Genomic DNA, 22,095 nt, shown 5'->3' on the forward strand with positions numbered 1-22,095 from the left:
AATCAGAAGAAATATTATACAAATTATTTTAAATGATTTCTGTTGGCAGTGCATTCTTAGCTAGCAAGCCCCATCTCTGCAACCAACTAGCTCTGCGACCTTGAGAAAGTTACATGTCTTCTTTGGGTTTATCAGGAAGTTTGAGACCTTACTGGATCATCAACTCATCAAATCTCCTTCAGGAGTCCATTAAGAAAAAAAAAAAAGAAACTGTAATAGCAGGGGCTCATTACCAGTCCACTGACAATCCCAGATATATTCTATCTGAATACCAGGGACAAAATCACTCCAGGTGGCATCTCATCAGTTGAAACATACACAGTAGCTCAGTCAGTGCTTAATGTTGCAAGATTTTAGTAATTCCAAAAGCCTCCAACACCTCCTACGTCTTTTGAAAGCTGATCTCTCCTTAATTTTATCTTTACTGAGAGTATGTATGAATAATGAATCTCAGAGATTATTCCTTAACCTTGAACTGAGCATCCTACCATTGGCAGTCTACATGGACACATATGGATACAATATCTTGTAAATACCTACAACTACTTGGCAACCCCAGTGAAACAGCAGAAACACAGTGCTTGGGGCTTAACAGGATCTCCTTAAATGCATGTTTAAAGGGTGAACATCTCTAGACGTGGCATGATACAGAGACAAGGAAGATCACAGGATTTTAAGCTATTCCAGCCTCAGATCAAATAACCAGCTCTAACTAATCTAAGTAGTCTGTTTTGGAAAAATTGTTTCCACTCTCTGGGGCTGTGGGCTCAAGATGCGGATGACAATTTCCACTTTTGGATACGTTGTGAAAATAAGAGATAACATGTTCTTGTGGATGTAGGTATGCATGTACAAATTTTATTTATGCCATATAATAGCCAAGATCCTAAATTCTAACTTTCAAAAACCAATTCTAGTTAGCTTACACAAAGAGAGGATAGCCTTAGAATTCAGGGGTTTGAAACTGAGTTTTAAATAAAAACAGATACTGAGGATAAATGTCAAAGCTTTACTTTTGATCTGTTTGCCTTTTTCTGAACTTGCTTCACATTCCTTTCCCTTTTTCTAGAGACTCACAGTTCTGGAGTTGGCATTTACTCTTCTAGTTACCAACAGAGACTTATTAATAGTCTTAACTTCATTTAAAAAGTCATGGGAGCGAAAATCAAAATGCTCTCATTTCAGTAAGATGTCCATCCTGGCTCAATTTTCAATGACCAGAAGACAGGCTCCTGGGCTCCTGTTTTATAAAGTGATCCACTGAGGAGACTGTAGATCCGGCTGGGGATGGCTTTTTCAGACGGGGAGTCACTGCTTCTAGTCAAACTCTAAGTTTTTCTCCAAAAGGTATTCAAGACAGAAATACGGTGTGTAAAACACTTCATGCAGGGGTTGGGGGTGTGGAGGGTGAGGGGGAATGGGGATTTCATAATTAATAGGGACAGAGTTTCAGTTTAGGAAGGTGAAAAATTCGGGAGATGAATGATGGTGAGAGCTGCACAACGTGAATGTACTTAGTGCCACTGAACTGTGCAGTTAAAATATGGTTAAAATAGTATGTTTATATTATGTGATTTTTATCACAATAAAAATAATTTTTAAAAAATTAAAAAAAAAAGATAATCTACACCTTCACCAAATCAGATTTCACTGAGCTCCATATTACACTTTGAATGTTAGCCTTGTACTGTGAAGAACAAAATGACTCTGGCACCAAACATTGGGAGGCTAATTAACACATAGAAGAGGATGCCCTTCTTGTATCTCTCCACTTAACTCCCCCAAACTTAGCCCTTTACAAAAAGATTTCTCTCTCCAAGATATGGTAATTCTGATACGTTTTGCAACTCAAAAGAGATGTTCTTTCTATGTAATTCACACAGTAAATTAAACTCATCTTTCCAAGCAAGTAACCATCCTAATTTGAAGCAATTCCATGCTCATGGTTCTTTTCATAAACTTATTTCAAAATGCTTTTCAAAGGGGCATTAGTGTTTTCAGTTTACATCCCACAACTGGGAAAACTGAATCAAAGAGGGACTCAAAACTTGCCCTAACTGACAAGACAAAGAGACTGGGTTAGCTGATCTGCATGCCCTTCTCGACCTAAAAAGGACTCTCATGCTACATCCAAAATAACTGGGAATTTTCATGTAGTGACTGAACTGAACTGAGCTAGCCATCAAGTATAAATCACCCACACTTTACAATTTTAACAAGTTGTCATAGATAACATACAAACATCCAAGATGGAAGGGAAAAATCCCTCATCTTAAAAGTCTGATAACTACGGATTTCTGGACCGGCTTCATTATCTTCCAAGGGAAGGACCTTGTAGAAGCCTCTTAATGACCTTGTAGAAGCCTCTTCACCCTCCCTTATCCTCAGTTTTCTCATATGAAGAAAGAAGAACTTTAAACATTCTACTATTCCTTTCAATTCTATATCAAACATTGTATGATACTGGCTAAGAATGATTCTGTGGGTTTCAACTTCTAGGTTTTTTTGGATAAATTATATATATATGTATTGTGGAGAATTCAGAAAGCACAGGTATACGAACATAATATGTATTAAAAAAAAAACACATCAAATTCTATTTGCCAGCGTCTCCCACACCCAATATTATTATTTCGAGTTTAATCCTTTAGTCTTTATTTTTATGCATGCCTATATAATTTGCTTTGCAAAAAGGGATTTCATAGTATATATAAAGCTTTGCACACATTGTTGATTTATAATGTGAGCATGTTGGGAATGTATACCATATTTATTGCCAACCAGCATCTTCTCAACATCATAACTATAGTTGAGGCAATCCCCACATCATGAGTCCTACCACTCCAAGCCAAGGTAGAAGTCAACTCAATTTTCCAGCCTAGGTCATGGCCTAGGTGTTCCAGGCAGCATCAACAACCTATACCTACAGCGTCAGGCTTCTCAGATGGTAAAGAATCTGCCTGCAATGTGAGAGACCAGGGTTCGATCCCTGAGTCGGGAAGATCTCCTGGGGAAGGGCATGGCTATCCACTCCAGTATTCTTGCCTGGAGAATTCCATGGACACAGGAGCCTGGCGGGCTACAGTCCATGGGGTCACAGAGAGTCAGAGGTGACTGAGTGACTAACACTTTCGCAGTTTTAGGCTTCCATTGAGAATAAGATGGCATAAGGAAAGAGACTCCATGGGGAATTCATTTCTTGGCACAGCCTGACCTAGAGACATGGTGCTTTCAGGAGTTGCCACTGGTGGTGGTTCAATGGCAGTGAAATTGCAGAAATGCCTTGAGAGCTCTGAGGAGATTCAGTTCTTTATGTTTCAGCACAAGCAGAATTCAGTGAGAGGCTAAGTGATATATAAGAACTGATTTATTAGAATAAGACCCTTGTGAGGCTTACAAGTGGGTGGGCAAGAGGATGCCAGGTGAAGACCTTAGTTGGCTACAGCTTTATAATCAAAGGAAAAGGAAGGAGGAGGAGGAGCCCACCTTCCTTCTCTTTCTTGAGGAGACATCGAGCTTCCATCATCAGTTCCTCCTCCAAGTCAGGTGGGGGAGTTTTCTTGTCCCAGTCATGGCACAATAGAAATAAGCAAAAAGGTGGTAATATATGCTAAAAATGGTAAATCATCTCGGGTTTTAGTATAACATCATCTTTTCCTTATATTTTTGTTTTTATTGCATGCAGAGGAGTGTGTCCTACCCTGGAGAAGGAAAGGGCAATCCATTCCAGTATTCCTGCCTGGGAAATTCCATGGACAGAGGAGCCTGGTGGGTTACAGTCCATGGGGTCACAACGAGTCAGACACGACTGAGCATCTGAGCATACTCTTATGAATAGCAATGTGTTCTAATGAGTAAGTAATGTTTCTTGCGGTAAAATCTTTTAGTTGTTTTGGGTTGGGGTAATCTAATAAACATAAATTCTCAACATTCATAACTAAGGGTTGGCTGAAAAATAAGAGTCTGGATGGTAGCTCTTCAACTCTGGGGACCCCTGAATTATATAACCTAAGATGAAAATGTACAAACTGCAGCTGACATCACAAAGGTTTGGCTGCTCTCATCGTCAGTTATTGGTTCCTCTTTTCTCTTCATGCCGACTGGGCTTCCCCTCCATGTTCCTTTCATTCTGTTTAGCTCATCTTTTCCAACTGCAGGAAGCCCTGAGATGCGTGAGACTGCCCTCAGCATCAGCCAGTTGATCTCGGCTGACTGTGACCCTCCCCATCACAGCAAGCTGTCCTCTGGCTGCCTTGTATTGACCAACAAAAACCTCTGTTTTCATGTTGCATTTTAACAGGAAATCTTTTGCCAAGTCATGACACCTCTAGCTGGGTGTAAGATTGTACACATAACTTCAAATACTGCCTTTCAAATGCACAGCAAACTGGTGCTCAATCCACACCAAGTCTGAAAATCAAAATGGCATTTCCCTACCTTTAAAAATTATGCTTTTATTTATTTTTTGAAGATGGGGGAAAATGAGTTCAAGTCCAATACAGTCTCTATCACAAGTGAGACTTCTGGCCTCAGGCTTTTTCTATAATCAAAGGTTCTCACATTCCGGGGATTCTACTTTAAACATCTGATTAATTATCTCAGGAATTATAATGACCTCAGATGTTAGTCTCAGCAATCATTTGTGGCACCATTTAATTATTTATTTTGTAGTTTTGACATGTAGAACTGGCACTAGAATAATAGGATTGAATAAAAGAAGGAAATCTCCATCTCAAAAGCAAGCTGTTGAAAAAAATCTCAAAGGTTCTGATAACTCCCATCGTTTTACAAAACTTTACAGATGTGACTTTCTCATATAGAACTGAGAGAAATGGTGAACTCTGGGTGTCCACTAAAAATAAAACTTAAAAATGCATTCTCTAGTTTATACTGTTACTTGAATTTCCTGGAGAAGCCAGAAGAGGGCAGAAGATGCTGTATGTAGAATTACATTTGCATTTAAAAAGTTCCTTTAAACAAAGATCCCAAAATCTATTCAAAAGAATGTGAAGACATTCTGGGGTAACCAGCTTGAAGAGGGCCCAGCTTAGTGAGAATGAGGCACTTTACACAATAGGGTGGTTGTGTTTTATTTTCACTTCAGCCAGACCTCCTGAATTCTTTCCTTCTGAACATCCTAGTTTAAACGAAAACAATAAGAATTCAACAAGAATAATAAGCAGTCACTATATCTGCTACTTTACACTGGTAATTTGCTCAAGTCTACACAGTTGAGAGTCCACTATTTATTCCATTTTATAGATGCAGAAACTGAGGCTTGGAGAGATTAAGGTCACAGGTACAAAGTCAGGTAGCTGTCAAACACAATTGTTTAGTCACTAAATCATGTCTGACTGTTTTTGTGACTCTGTGGGTTGTAGCCCGTCACATTCCTCTGTCCACGGAATTCTCCAGGCAAGAATACTGGAGTGGGTTCCATTTCCTTCTCCAGGGGATCTTCCTGACACAGGGATCAAACCTGAGTCTCTGCAGATTCTTCATTGAGTCACCAGGGATTTGATTTTAAATGTAAGGAACTGAACTCGGTGATGGTCTGAATGTTTGTGTTCCCCATAAAATTCATCCATTGAAATCCTAACCCCCTGCTATGGTACCAGTAGGTGGGGTCTTTGGTGGTGACTGGTCTCTGCGAGTAGAGCTCTCACGAATGGGATCCGTGATCTCATAAAAGAGAGCGAGTTTCTTACCCCTTCTACCAGGTGAGAAGGTGCTGGCTTGGAACCAGGCAGAAGGCTCTCACTGAACCAAGCTGGCACCCTCATCTCAGATGCCCAGGCTCCAGAACTGTGAGAAATATGTTTCTGGTTTTGATAAGCTGCCCAGCCTGTGGAATTTTTTCCTGACAACCCAAACAGACTAAGACATCTTTCTGCATAATGATGACCACATGATCATCCCAACACTACCAGGAAAAATGATCTACAACAAACTCTGGAAAATTCTGAAAGAGAGGGGAATACCAGACCACCTGACCTGCCTCTTGAGAAATCTGTATGCAGGTCAGGAAACAATAGTTAGAACTGGACATGGAACAACAGACTGATTCCAAATAGGTAAATGAATACGTCAAGGCTGTATATTGTCACCCTGCTTATTTAACTTATATGCAGAGTACTTCATGAGAAAGGCTGGACTGTATGAAGCACAAGCTGGAATCAAGATTGCCAGGAGAAATATCAATAACCTCAGATACGCAGATGACACTACCCTTATGGCAGAAATAGAAGAGGAACTAAGGAGCCTCTTGATGAAAGTGAAAGAGGAGAGTGAAAAAGTTGGCTTAAAGCTCAACATTCAGAAAACTAAGATCATGGCATCTGGTCCCATCACTTCATGGCAAATAGATGGGGAAACACTGGAAACAGTGACAGACTTTATTTTAGGGGGCTCCAAAATCACTGCAGATGGTGATTGCAGCCATGAAATTAAAAGACGCTTGCTCCTTGGAAGAAAAGCTATGGCCAACCTAGACAGCATATTAAAAAGCAGACATTACTTTGCCAACAGAGGTTCGTCTAATCAAAGCCACGGTTTTTCCAGTAGTGTATGGAAGTGAGAGTTGGACTATAAAGAAAGCTGAGCACCGAAGAATTGATGCTTTTGAACTGTGGTGTTGGAAAAGACTCTTGAGAGTCCCTTGGACTACAAGGAGATCCAACCAGTCCATCTTAAAGGAGATCAGTCCTGGGCATTCATTGGAAGGAATGATGCTGAAGCTGAAACTCCAATACTTTGGCCATGTGATGCGAAGAACTGACTCATTGGAAAAGACCCTGATGCTGGGAAAGATTGAAGGCAGGAGGACAAGGGGACGACAGAGGATGAGATGGTCGCATGACATCACCAACTCAATGGACATGAGTTTGCGCAAGCTCCGGGAGACAGTGAAGGATAGGGAAGTGTGGCATGCTATAGTCCATGGGGTTGCAAATAGTCAGACACAACTGAGCGACTGAACTGAACTGACTGAACTTTCAGGGCCTCAATCTTAGACCTACAAATGAATTAATTCCCTCTTTTCTAGGTCTGATGTGATTCTTTGGGGAAAAATAATTGTTAAAAAGCAAACAAAAACCTGACTTCAAGTAACCCTGGACACAGAGCCTTTTGTGATCATGCGGGACATTCACTGACTCCCTGGAGAGCTTCATCTTCATCTCAGCAATGCACTGTTACCACCTTGGAGCTGGCATCACACCATGTCTCCTGTTCTCCCCCCATTTCCTTGTCTTATAAATGACTCTCAGTTAGCACTGAGCCAACTTGCCTGGGCTTGATATATTAATTCTCAGTTTTTGATGTCATTCATCTCTGGCATATTTGTATTTGATGAAAGAGCAATCTCTACACAGCCAAGGGCAAACAAACTTATCTGATGGTAGAATTTTAGTTGGGAATGGCATGGGGGCAAATATTCTAATCAATGTTGATTTTATAAAAAAAAAAAAAATTGAGGGTATAGTTGCCTTATAATGTTGTGTTAGTTTCTGCTGTACAATGAAGCAAGTCAGCCATTGTATAGGTTTACATATATCCCCTCTCTTGGACCTCCCTCCCGTCTTCCCCTTCTCACCTCTCTAGGTCATCACAGATCACCAAGCTGTGCTATACAGCAGCTTCCCACTAGCTATCTCTTTGACACATGGGAGTGTGTATTTGTCAATCCCAGTCTCCCCATATCCCCCCATTCCCTGTGTCCACATGTCCATTCTCGACGTCTGCATGTCCATTCCTGCTCTGCAAATAGGTTCATCTGTACCATTTTTCTAGATTCCACATAGATGCATTAATATACGATGTCTGCTTTTCTCTTTCTGACCATTGCACGTCTGGTCCTGATGAAACTACATGTTCAGATCGGAGCTTTATTTTCACTATCCTAGGACGTAGAAGAAGATCTTTGCTAGAGGATGGAGGAGTGGGATCGAAACGTGAGAAACCGTCTATTTGCTATCAGTTACTTGTAAGAAGATAAAATTTGACCTGGATATCACACAGATTGAAAATGAAAAGTCAAGGTTGTTCATGGAACTCTGCCAGATTGGACTCTGCATTTGTCTTCTGTATCCAAAATATCTCCAATCATCTTCAGTCAACACCCCGAGACCACAGCATTATAGTTACTTTATCTAATGCTCTGTGTGATAGACATTATAGAAAGACCTGTTGAGTGATCCATAAAGCAATGTGGTTACTCCTAGAGGTTAAACCAGCAATGATGAGGGTGGGAGAGAGACAGTGAAAGGAAGAACAAAGAGAAGTAGCAGTAGTATTAGTAGTGACAGAGGAAGAAGAGGAGAGGATCAGAGACAAAGAGGAGGAGAGAAAGGGGAATAAACAAGCGAAAACCCTCCTGGGGGTCTCATTTGTGCCTTGTCGTTGTTGAGTTATTCAGTCGTGTCTGACTCTTTATGACCCCACAGACCGTAGCCTGCCAGGCTCCTCTGTCCATGGAATTTTCCAGGCAAGAATACTGCAGTGGGGTTGCCATTTCCTTCCCCAGGAGATCTTCCCGACCCAGGGATTGAACCCAAGTCTTTGCGTCTCTTGCATTGGCAGGTGGATTCTTTACCCCTGAGCCACTAGGGAAGCCCTATATATGGTGAAAGTCAAAAGCACTTAAGTGGGCTATTGAATTCCTTTCATTTTTAACGGTGCCTTTTAAATATTTCACTATAACTATCCATTATTTATTTCACCATAAATAGTCCACGCCATCGCATGTTGTTACTGTTCATCTTAACTGAGGAGGAGGAGAGAAAGAAGAAACTCTTTGAATAGAGAGGGAGAGATGAGAGGGAGAAGGAGGCAGCGGGAGACAAAGTAGAGGAGGGATAAGAGGGGGAGGAGGGAAGAAAGCATAAAGCAGAAACAGTCCTCTGACGTCATGAAATAAAGCAACATAGACTGGAAGGTGGGCTCATGGGTTTGAGTTTCCTCTTCTTTAAAATGGGGACTGGAATGTATCTACCTCTCAGAGAGGCTGAAAAAATTATATGAGAAAACATATGCAAGACAATTATCAAAAAATCTTGGAATAACTACTGGCACACAGTAAGCACTTAATGAATGGTAGTGACATTACCACTATTCTTATTAGCTCCTATAAACCTTAATAATAGTAAAAACCCTATGGAAATTCCCTTTGCACCAGAATAGAAAAACCAAGTAATTTTGCTGAACTGTAAAGGCACCAAATTAAATGCCAGGGCATATGAATTAGCATAAGCAATATCTCTCCACAAAATTGGCACTCAATATCTCTCGGCACATAATCTTTACCATCAAAGGAATGAGCTATCTAAAATAAGCACATTAGTCAGCTACCAGACACAAGCAATGTTAATATCTATAGTGAGCTACAAATTATCCAACAACCACAACACATGTTTTTAGAGGAAAATATCAGAGTACAGAAAATCAGACTTCAGTAGTACAAGGCTCACGATGCAATCAGCTTCCAGTGAGGAAATCAGGAAAAGAATGAACCTAGCTCTGGGAAAGGAGCTGGAAATGAGGAGAAACGTGTTCTTCCTACCTGTGTAAGCATGCATGCTAAGTCACTTACTTCAGTTGTGTCCAACTCTATGTGACCTCACGGACTGTAGCCTGCCAGGCTCTCCTGTTCATGGAACTAATCAGCAAGAATACTGGAGTGGGATGCCAGGCCTTTCTCCAGGAGATCTTCCTGACCCAGGGATCAAATCCATGTCTCTTAAGTCCCCTGCATTAGCAGGTGGGTTCTTTACCATTAGTACCACCTGGGAAGCCACTTCCTACCTGTAATTATATGTAAAGTGATAAAGTTTATTTACTAATGTGACATATTTCAAGTCTGATATTTTCTTAGGTCTCATATCCATTTTAATAAAAATCTAAAATATGAGCCAACACTTTTCAGGACCAAACAATCAACCATCCTCCTCTAGGTCATTATCACCCACTTTCTCCATAACCAGGGTAAAATATTTATTAGAAAATTTTATAACCTTAGAAATTTTAAGCTGAGAAATAATACAGAGAACATATTTTCTAATATTCTCATGTTGAACATGGGAAAACCTGAAGTTAAACGATTTTCCCAAAACACTACTTTTAGTAACCAGCCAAATTAGAATTTGAAATCATAACAGTCATTGGGTCCCACAGTAATTCTAGTTCCACTTTTTTCACTCTTCTGCTCTGTCCACACTGCCCATGGCCAGTTTGTCTCTTATTTCCTCTTGCCTAAATCTTGCAGCCCAGTCTCATCTTAACTTCCTGCAAGCCACTGAACCCTTTCTCCAGTTTCCACCCAAGAGTCCATAAACATTGCCTTAAGTGTACATCTTAATCTTGACTCTTTGGCTGGTGGTGACACTTGCGTGACTCCCCCAAAGCACTGAGTATATAATTGGAATCATTTCACATGACTGTCAAGGCCTTGTGCATTACCTATCTGCTACGTAACTACGTATCCTCCCCAGAACTCTCCCTTTCCCCTCACCCTCTGGGGTTCTAAACTACCTGTGGTTCTTCCAGGGCCAGACCACATGCTCCCGAGCCCCTTCACCTGGGAGTTTTCTCCATCTGCCCGGGTACCTCCTCCCCATTAAGCCCAAGTTTTCATCTGCAAGGTGGTAAGTCCCTTCTTTCTCACCCAGGATTAGGCAGGTTCTTCTTTCATGCTCCCATGTATTTCTTTCATAGTAACAATCACATCTGGGTGCAACAGCCTCTTTGATTCTTTTTCCTTCTCAATTTTCAGCTCCTTGAAGGTGGACACTGTGTCTTATTCATCATGATATTCCCAAGGCCTAGAACAAAGCCTAGGACCCGGTGAAAGTTCAATAACCCTCTTTAATCAAATGCCTGAACTCCCAAGCCTGAGATATTTTTGGTATTCTACCATATCTCCCTAGCACTTAATTATCTACTATTTGCTTCACATGGATTAGTCATGGCTCATCAATTATATGAAAAGCAACTTGAGGACAGAGATAGTGTGTTATTCATCATTCTTATCTCCTTTGGGACCAAGTCTACAGGGCAGCTTGTTATGGCTAAAGAAGGTTTTTTTTTTTTTTTTTTTTGGTGTTTTAAATCTAAGGAACACTTTATATAAAATCATATGTAGAAGAGAATAAAAAATTTAAAAAAAAATTCAGAGAGGGAGAGAGGGAGAGAGGAAGAGAGCTACTTAGCAAGCTGCTCTGCTTTAAATGGGGGTCTGCGGATTCCCACCTACAAGCCCTGAGGCCACCTCTCTAAAGGTGTCTCTTTCAAAATGTGAGTCATGGTCCATCACTGATGAATGACATTAATTTACTGAGACACAATTTGCATTTACAAAATGCAAACAGAAAGGATTAGCTTTCATCACATGCAGTAACGACAAGCAGTGTTATGGAAAATGCCTATTCTATTATTATTTGCCTATACATGGATCTTAACTTCTTACCATGTTTGTCAGTCAAAGAATTAATTCAGGAGATCTGCTGTATAACACGGTGCCTATAGTTAACAGTGCTCTATTACAGACTTAAACATTTGTGAAGAGGGTATAATCTCAGGTTAAATATTCTTACTACAAAAACAAAAAAGTTAAAAAAAAAATTGAAATCCACAGCTTAATCACAGGTGAAAACACCTGGAAGAGTCAATTTGTCCCCAGCTTTGGTTCGCACGGGGAAGGCCTCCACATCTGATGAAAACACAGAGACCCAGCCACCACTGCTGCAGACTCTACGTCATGTGTTCATGCGGGGCCAGGCATTTCTTTCAAAAAAATGTTTATTGTAGTTTAGTTGCTTTACAATGTTGCACTACTTTCTACGGTACAGCAAAGTGAATTACCTAAACGTAAGCCTTCCTCAGCAATCAATGCAAAGAAATAGAGGAAAACAATAGAATGGGAAAGACGAGAGATCTCTTCGAGAAAATTAGAGATACCAAGGGAACATTTCATGCAAAGATGGGCACAAATAAAGGAGAGAAATGGTAGGGACCTAACAGAAGCAGAAGATAGTAACAAGAGGTGGCAGAAATACAGAGAACTATACAAAAAAGATCTTCATGACCCAGATAACCATGATGGGGTGATCACTCACCTAGAGCCAGACATCCTGGAATGCAAAGTCAAGTGGGCCTTTCAAACTGGGGTTTCCTGCATTGTAGGCAGACTCTTTTTTTTTTTATTTATTGCACACACCACCTCAATTTTCTCATCTCTCAGGGTGCTTGAGAGAGGTTCACAAAATACCAAGATCAGACATATATGAATAAACATAAAATGTAACCTATAATGTCATGAACAGTTTATCACTATTATAGGAGTTCAAGAGTATTTTTTCATTAGCTGAGAGCTGATCAAGATGTATGCTTCTTACATTCCAAGCTAAGCACTGTCCTCCTTTTTCCTTCTACATTAACTACTCGATTAAGGTTTGAAAAACAAGAATCCTTGGGACTTCACTGGTGGTCGAATGGTTAAAACTTCACCTTCCAATGCAGGGGATGTGGGTTCGATCTCTGGTCAGGGGGCTAAGATTGCACATGACTTATGGCCAAAAAAACTAAAACATAAAAAACAGAAGTAGTATTGTTAACAATGTCAATAAAGACTTAAAAAAAAATGGTCCACATAAAAAAAAAAAAATAAAAAGAAAACAAAACAAAAACAGGGACTGTTCTGCTCTCTGAATAGCCTTGGTGCTCAGCACAGTGCCTGCCATTAAGAAAATGTCTGTAGATTGAATGAACCCACAAGACAGAATCAAAATTCCTCTAAATGATGTATATGTAGATGAACTCTGTCTCCATAGACCTTTCTTGGTTTCTCAGCCCAGTGTTCACTCCTTTAGTCTTGTACTCCAGTTACTTTCCTCAAAAGGTACACATATCTTGGAGGCAGCAATTGTAAAACGGATGGAGCGCTCAAGTTTTTCACAAGTCTGCAACTTCCCAGCAATCTTTGATGGTTGCAATAGAAATGACATGAAATGGCTTTCTTATTCACAATTGTCCAAGCAGCTCTAAAAATAAAGTAAATGTCTCAACTGAATACTGAGACAAGCAAAGGCATTTATGTGCACACACTTCTCCCAAATACTGGTTAAATTTGGAGATTCCAGCCTGATTTTCTTGGTTGTAAAAAAAAAAAAAAATTGAAATAAACATGCTCCTGAAACAAAGAATCAAATCAAAGTCAATTTCCATCCTATGATCTTATACAGATTATCATGTAAATCATTAATACAGGAATCATTACTACTGCAGGAATATTTATTTTGAAAACCTATTAAATATTTTAGTCCATTGTGCTGACTGTGATCCAATAGTGAGAAAATGCAAATTAAATATCACAGCTTTGATTTTACCTCTTTATAAAAAGTTGCTCTATTTGGTCATACTGGTCAGAGAAATCGACAGAGACAGACTTGTTCATCTGTCAGTGATCTTTAAGAGTTTTGTTTCACTTGAAGACCCCATTATTATAGGTATTGCTATCCATGCCATTTTACAACCAAATATACTTTAGCAGCACTTAAGCAACTTTTTCAAGATTCTACAGCTTAGTTGAGAATCATTACATCAGGAGAGCCAATGCTGTATATGTACATGTGTGTGTAAACCTGCCTGTGAGTTCAGTTCAGCTCAGTCGCTCAGTCCTGGCTGACTCTTTGCGACTTCTAAGACTGCAGTACGCCAGGCCTGCCGGTCCATCACCAACTCCCAGAGTTTACTCAAACACATGTCCATTAAGTCGGTGATCCCATCCAACCATTCTCATCCTCTGTTGTTCCCTTCTCCTCCTGCTTTCAATCTTTCCCAGCATCAGGGTCTTTTCGAACGAGTCATTTCTTCACATCAGGTGGCCAAAGTATTGGAGTTTCAGCTTCAACATCAGTCCTTCCAATGAATATTCATGACTTTTCCTTTAGGATGGACTGGTTGGATCTCCTTGCAGTCCAAGGGACTCTCAAGAGTCTTCTCCAACACCACAGTTCAGAAGCATCAATTCTTCGGCACTCAGCTTTCTTCACCGTCCAACTCTCACATCCATACATGACCACTGGAAAAACCATAGCTTTGACTAGACAGACCTTTGTTGGCAAAGTAATGTCTCTGCTTTTAAATATGCTATCTAGGTTGGTCATAACTTTTCTTCCAAGGAGCAAGTGTCTTTTAATTTCATGGCTGCAATCACCACCTGCAGTGATTTTGGAGCCCAGAAAAATAAAGTCTGACACTGTTTCCAACGTTTCCCCATCTATTTGCCATGAAGTGATGGGACCAGATGCCATGATCTTAGTTTTCTGAATGTTGAGCTTTAAGCCAACTTTTTCACTCTCCTCTTTCACTTTCATCAAGAGGCTCCTTAGTTCCTCTTCGCTTTCTGCCATAAGGGTGGTGTCATCTGCATATCTGAGGTTATTGATATTTCTCCTGGCAATCTTGATTCCAGCTTGTGCTTCATCCAGCCCGGCATTTCACATGATGTACTCTGCATATAAGTTAAATAAGCAGGGTGACAATATGCATCCTTGAGGTACTTCTCTCCCGATTTGGAATCAGTCTGTTGTTCCATGTCCAGTTCTGTTGCTTCTTGACCTGCACACAGATTCCTCAGGCGGCAGGTAAGGTGGTCTGGTACTCCCATCTCTTGAATTCTCCAGTTTGTTGTGGTCCACATGGTCAAAGGCTTTGGTGTAGTAAATAAAGCAAAAGTAGATGTTTTTCTGGAACTCTCTTGCTTTTTCTATGATTCCTTGGATGTTGGCAATTTGATCACTGGTTCCTCTGCCTTTTCTAAATCCAGCTTGAACACCTGGGAGTTAATGGTTCACATACCATTGAAGCCTGGCTTGGAGAATTTTGAGCATGACTTTACTAGCGTGTGAGATGAGTGCAATTGTGCGGTAGTTTGAACATTCTTTGGCATTCCCTTTCTTTGTGATTGGAATGAAAACTGCCCTTTTCCAATCCTGTGACCACTGCTGAGTCTTCCAAATTTGATGGCATGTTAAGTGCAGCACTTTTACAGCATCATCTTTTAGGATTTGAAATAGCTCAACTGGAATTCCATCACCTCCACTAACTTCGTTCTTAGTGATGCTTCCTAAGGCCCACTTGACTTCACATTCCAGGATGTCTGGCTCTAGGTGAGTGATCACACCATCATGATTATCTGAGTCATGAAGGTCTTTTTCGTATTGTTCTTCTGTGTATTCTTGCCACCTCTTCTTAATATCTTCTGCTTCTGTTAGGTCCATACCATTTCTGTCCTTTATTGTGCCCATCTTTGCATGAAATGTTCCCTTGGTATCTCTAATTTTCTTGAAGAGATCTATAGTCTTTCCATTTTTATTGTTTTCCTCTATTTCTTTGCACTGATCACTGAAGAGGCTTTCTTATCACTCCATGCTCAGTAAATCTTTAATTCAATTTTCTATAGATTGGCGGGGCTGTGTTCCCTCCCTTTTATTTGACCTGAGGCCAAACTATGGTGGAGGTAATGAAGATAATGCCTGGAGTATCATATGATAAAGCAGAAGCCAGAGTTATCATGCTTCTAGATAAGGCTTACCCTCTGCCAACTTCCCATTAAAATACTTATATCAGATTTAGGACCAACTATACAATTTGATGAAGTCCAGATGAAAAATGAAAATATGGAGTCAGTTGTCCAAAAATTATTAATAATTTCATACTGGTGGCCTTAGAGCATTAAACCAAGAGGCCATTTGTGAATGTATAGATCACACATCCAAAAAGTTGGCCCTGAATGCATAGCAGGTTTAGTGTAGGGCATTGACAGAGGTTGTAAAAGAGTACAGCGATTTGACTTGACATATTAATCAGACTGTGCTGCACCAGCAAACAACCCTCAAATCTCAGTGCCTTAAAACAATAGTCATTACTCACTCCCCAGCCAATGAGTCTGCAAAGGTGTCCTGAGCTAAGTTGGCTCTCCGTGTCTTCTGTTCTGAAACAAAGCCTGAAACAGCAGCAGCTACCCGGGGCATAGTAGCTGGCAAGGGAAGGCCAGCCACAGAGGGGCATCAAAGCCTCTGCTCAGCCACCTCTAGTCACATCCTACCGGCACAATAAAGTCACATGACCAAGCTTCAGGTTGGTGTGGTGAGGATGAGAAAGCACCTTCCATGGAGGTGGGAAGGAAGAGTACTTGCTGAACAATCATATCGTCTCCCATGGTTTAGACGGTGCTCTCTTGAGCACCTAATTCAAGCAGTATTTGGAGAAGGTTTGCCTCAGCTGCAAAAGACATCAAATAGGTTTGTCTGCATATTCTTTCTTTATAGGCATCCACAGTGGTGCTAATGGTAAACAAGCCACCTGCCAATGCAGGAGATGCAGGTTTCATTCCTGGGTCAGGAAGATCCCCTGGAGAAGGAAATGGCAACCCACTCCAGTATTCTTGCCTGGAAAATTCCATGGACAGACGAGCCTGGTGGGCTTACAGTCCACAGGGTCACAAAGAGTCGGAAACAACTGAGTGACTGAACACACACACACAGCTATTTACAAGGTTGTGCTGTTTCCGATGTACAGCAAAGTGAGTCAGCTGTACATATATCACTCTTTTTTAGATTCCCTTCCCACATAAGGCATTACGGAGTATTGAGGAGACTCCCCTGTGCTATACAGTCGGCTCTTACTAGTTACCTATTTTGTATATTAGTGTTTATATGTCAACTCCAATCTCCAAATTTATCCCTCCCTCTAAATTTGTTTTCTACATTTGTGGGTCTTTTTCTGTTTTGTGTTTGGTTCATGTGTACCATTCTTTATAGATTCTACCTATAAGTGGTATCATATGATATCTGTCATTCTGTCTGACTGACTTCACTCAGTATGACAATCTCTAGGTCCATTCATTTGTCTGTATGTTCTAAGGACAGTTAAAAAGTGCTATCAGGGAGTGAAGAAAATTGACTTGTAAAGGAAAGCATAATCCTAAGATATATAGCTTGTTTCCCCTCTCTGAAGTTGAGGAGAGGAGGATATTTAGAGACAAATGAGTTAAGTATAGGGCATCTTAAAGGAAAGAAAACCTGGGATTTCATTCACTGACACAATGTCAATTAAACCATTGTGGACCTTCCTCATACAACTGGAGCAGACAGAAGTGTACAAATGGGACATGACAAAGTCAAAAAGAATGCTTTAGAAGCAACCTGCATTTCTACCACTTAGGGGGACAAGTGACCACTAGCTGCAGCTAGCTAGGACTTGCCCTGCATTGCCCCCACTCAGGGGCATCTTCTGGACTAAGAGGCTATAACAATAAAACAGTTGAGGAAATACACATTGGAATCAAGGCTGAGAATTAGGGATGAAGAAGCTGAGTCCCAGTCAAGTATTTCATGCCAAGAGACTAAGTAGGAGGGTACCACAAGAACTATTCAAAAGAATCATCAAATATGTATCCAAGAAGGAACCAGAAGTTGAGCCTTATTTTGCACAAAAGCAAAGTAAGGTAGCCATTTGCAACAGACCTCAAAGAGCGAACAGTCACAGAGGTGATTCACAATTACAACTGAGAAAGGAGACAACGAACCTGTCACTGTGTAAGGCCATCTTTTCCTCTCCCTCTTCCTTATTTTGGTGTCAGACAAGTAAACAGAGTAATGAAGATGAAGTCATGGATGGCAGAAAGAACAAATGGGATGTATACAGCCGTTCTCCACTAAGTCCTGGTCAAGAGCCATAAATCTAATCTACACCTGGAGGAATATGGGAGCTTTAGATAACATATGAAGAGAAAAATTTTAAATGAACCAGACTGTCAGTTGTGTAGTTGAAATGAGTGTGTTGTAATACCTGGAAGTGTTTGCTGCTGCTGCTGCTAAGTCACTTCAGTCGTGTCCGACTCTGTGCGACTCCATAGTCAGCAGCACACCAGGCTCCACCGTCCCTGGGATTCTCCAGGCAAGAACACTGGAGTGGGTTGCCATTTCCTTCTCCAGTGTTTGCAACATTGTAATATTGGTATGAGATGTTACAAGAAGTTCAGGGTCCAGCAGGAAAAGGGATCTGACAGCAGTTAGTGGGAGTTCCACATGTTTTCCTTTACAAAAATCCAAGTTGTGAGAGCATACAAAAGATAGTTTTGGGGGTCAAAAATCAGCGCTTTTCACTAAAATGTAGAAAGACAGAAGTTATAATGTCCTTATCTTTAGAAGACCACTAAAAAAAAAGTGATTGGAATTACTGAGTGTATACTATATATGCTCGGTACAGTTGAGATATAATACACGGTTTCAGCTCTTGAGGTGGAGGAAAACAGGTTCGCATAAAATGAGAGAGGAAGAATGTTTCTACTTATTCCTCTAGTATAATTCTCTGCTATATTGGCAAACGCGTGCGTGCTAAAGTTTCTTCAGTTGTGTCCGACTCCACGTGACCCTATGGACTGTATGTAGCCCAGCCCGCAAGGCTCCTCTGTCCAGGGGGATTCTTCAGGCAAGAACACTAGAGTGGGTTGCCATGCCCTCTTCCAGGGAACCTTCCCGATCCAGGGATTGAACCCACATCCCTTATGTCTCCTGCATTGGCAGGGGAGTTCTTTACTCCTGGTGCCACCTGGGAAGCCCCTATACACATAGTTCTGTCATATTAGCTGTTAGGTAAAATGAATATTGAAATACTGATATTCATGACAATTATTTTTGGATACATCTTAAAGTAGATTCAATAGTATCTCTGTAAAAAACATCACTCTTACTTTTACCTCTATGATAAGATGCTTTCTTGAATTAGAAAAAAAGGATGGGGAGAGTACAGCCAGCTTGTCAAGCATTCCCAGGGACCCTCACGGAAATGTGACATTCCTATAAACACCATCCATCACGCATTTCTCATGGAAGACAGCTGGGAAGTGCTGAGCGTGTAACTACCTCCTTGCTCTACCATGTAATAGACCACAGTTCGCTCACTCTTTCTGCAACACAAGGCAGTTGGAAACAGAGCAACAGAGAGAAGGAATTAATGCAGGCTCCCTACAGAAGGTATTTTCCCTAGTGGCTTGGCAAACAAGATTGGGAGTAATTTCTAAGGGTCAGCTACGCAATAATACTGCATAACAAATCACCATAAAACCTCAGTGGCTCACGACGAGCGCTTAATTTTCTCCCTCAAAAAGACTGTGCATTGCTTCATTGCTCAAGATGCCTTTGCTTCAGGCTCCAGGTGAGTTTGTGCTGAATGGTACTCTAGTATCTACCACAGATAGTACAGTGGTTTGGTAAGTAAAACAAAGGCTGCTCTCTGGTACGAAACTTGAGGGAAAACATCTTAGAATAACTTGACAAAGAAGAATTAAATGAATTGGGAACTGAGTAAGTGAACTGAGGGTTTTTTTATGTTGTTCATTTGTAGAGTTGAGATAAATTATTATTATTGAAAATGATTAGTAGCTTCTACTGTACCAAGAGAATAAGACAGCAGCAGTCTATGAAATATTAAGCATTTCGTGTCTCATTCAATTATTTATTTCCCATTAAATATTATTCACATATTTAGATCAATGCATACTGACTAGAGGCCATGTAGTTTAAAGAATAGTTATTTATGCTGGATGTGAATGTTGTGATTATTATATAAATATTATATAATATCATTACATTCTTAATGGTGGTCATCGAGATGAAAAAAAAAAAAAAAAAACCTGAACACCGGAGTAAAAAGTAAACAACTTAAATCTTGGTTGGAAACTTTCTATAAATGTAACCTGGAGAAAGATACTTAACTACATTGACTCTTATTCTCATCTACAGGTACTGGTTAAAAATTTGGGTGAGGGAAGGAAGAGAATTAATAGTTTTTCCTTCCCCATCCACAATTTAGATTAAAAGATTGACTATATTTGGAGAACATAATGCTAAGTAAAATTAGCCAGTCTCAAAAAGACAAATACTGTATGATTGCACTTATGAAAGTCACTCAATCGTGTCTGACTCTTTGTGACCCTGTAGACTGTAGCCCATGGAATTCTCTAGGCCAGGATACTTGAGTGGGTAGCCTTTCCCTTCTCTAGGGGATTGCATTTATAGAAGGCATCTAAAAGGGTCAGTCTCGTAGAAGTCAAGAATAGAATGGTGGATGCCAAGGACTTCGGAGAGGGGGATAGAGGGAGATGTTGCTCAGTGTATATAAAGTTTCAGTTTTGCAAGATGAATAAGTTCTAGAGCTCTGCTGTACAATACTGCATCTGTAGTTAACAACACAGTATGCACACTTAGAATTTTGCTAGGATAGATCTTATGTTAAGTGTAGTTATCACAGCAAAAATAAAAGGAAGGGAGCACAAGAAAACCTTGGAGGTGATGGGTATATTTATTAGCTTGACTATACTGAGAAGTATCACAGGCATATGTCCAAACTCTTTACATTGTACATATTTAACATATTCAGTTATTTGCATATACATTATACTGTAATAAACCTGCTTTAAGAAATGAAAGAATATACAATTTGGAAGGTGAAGACGAAAATGTTGCTTTAATACTGATAAAGCTGAGAGGAGGATGTCACTGTAATAAGAAGCGATAATTCACCTGTTCACCTCAACGAGACAGACTTACCTCCTTGTGATGTTAACCCATTTTAAATTTCTCCTAATAACAACTACTGTACCTCTAGTGACTCTCCTGACACCACCAGTGGGCAACAGTTTGTCCCTGCCTGCCAACGAAAAGCTCAGAAATCTTTCAGAACAGCACATTAACTCCAAGGTACTGCTGTAGACTAGGCTGAAAATTAATACTTGAGATTCCACTTCTCATTTCAGAATATGCACAGGTAAGCCATCTAATATATTGTGCCAGACGTTAGATAATGATTTTAAGTGACAGTATAAACAAATTCCAGTAACACAATGCCTGCAAAATAAAAATTCCCCCAATTTAACATAACCTCCCTCCCTTATCAACTTTCTGTGCTAAATCATTCAGTCATGTCCAACTCTCTGCAACCCCATGGACTGTAGCCCACCAGGCTCCTCTGTCCATGGGAATTCTCCAGGGAAGAATACTGGAGTGGCTTGCCATTCCCTTCTCCAGAGAATCTTCCCAACCCAGGGATCAAACCCAGGTCTTCCGCATTTCAGGTGGATTCTTTACCATCTGAACCACCATAGGGAAGCCCTATCATATTTCTAGTGGAGATTAAAACCAAACAAAACAAAATCACAAGTATATGGTAAGAGCCAAGTAAATTAAATCTCACGTCTTACGGTGGTGGTTTAGTTGCTAAGTTGTGTATGACTCTTGCAACCTCATGGACTATAGACTGCCAGGTTCCTCTGTCCTTCCCATTTTCCATTTTGCCCAGTCAGGTAGGAAAAGTGAAGTCGCTCAGTCGTGTCCGACTCTTTGCAACCCCATGGACTGTAGCCTATGAGGTTCCTCCGTCCATGGAATTTTCCAGGCAAGAGTACTGGAGTGGGTTGCCATTTCCTTCTCCAGGGGATCTTCCCGACCCAGGGATCAAACCTGGGTCTCTCGCATTGCAAAGAGGTGCTTTTACCATCTGAGCCACCAGGGAAGCCAGTCAGGTAGGATGCTGACTCAAATTTCTAGATAGAAGGATGTCCCCCTCCCCTTTTTTTTTAAATTGTGATAGATGCAAGTCCTTTAAAACTGTCAAACTTTTGATTCCCAGCCTTTTGCATACCTTACTTTTTAAAAACTTTTCTTTTGAAAGAACTGTGGATTTACAAGGAGGTTGCAAAAGTGGCACAAAGAAATGCTATAGTAAGGTTGTCAGAAAACACACTGGCCATCCAATTAAATCTGAAATTCATGTAAATAATTATTTTAATATAAATATGCTCCAAATATTGAAAATAAAAGATATTCAGATATGTTAGAATTTTAAAACAACAATTTTAAATATAAATCTATCCCATGCGCTAGTTAGATAAATCTCTAACAAAAATACCCCTTAGTTATCTGAAATTCAAATCTAACCAGGTGTTCTGTTTGCAAAATCTGGCAACGCTACCTGTATACCCTTCACTCAGGTTCTCAAAATGTTAACGTTTTATCACACTTCTTTTCTGATTCCCTC

At 40.4% G+C, this 22,095-nt stretch overlaps 1 protein-coding gene across 9 annotated transcripts in view; it reads right to left on the bottom strand.

Moving 5' to 3' along the window:
• Window positions 1-22,095, bottom strand: part of LRRC4C (leucine rich repeat containing 4C) — a 1,846,189-nt gene that overhangs the window by 1,340,506 nt on the left and 483,588 nt on the right. For 3 of the 9 annotated variants that reach the window (XR_014069609.1, XR_014069615.1, XR_014069610.1), the window contains one exon: window positions 9,590-9,801. The exons of 4 other annotated variants lie outside the window; for them this stretch is intronic. The gene's annotated coding sequence lies outside the window, so the exon portion shown is untranslated. Of the gene's footprint in view, window positions 1-9,589; window positions 9,802-10,660; window positions 10,772-22,095 lie in introns of all 9 variants that reach the window. 2 more of the 9 variants (XR_014069611.1, XM_081544971.1) reach the window with 1 other exon arrangement.

Source organism: Giraffa tippelskirchi, chromosome 11 (genome assembly GCF_054371585.1).
Source record: "Giraffa tippelskirchi isolate mGirTip1 chromosome 11, T2T-mGirTip1v1.2.pri, whole genome shotgun sequence".
In the NCBI taxonomy this organism is placed as follows: domain Eukaryota; kingdom Metazoa; phylum Chordata; class Mammalia; order Artiodactyla; family Giraffidae; genus Giraffa; species Giraffa tippelskirchi.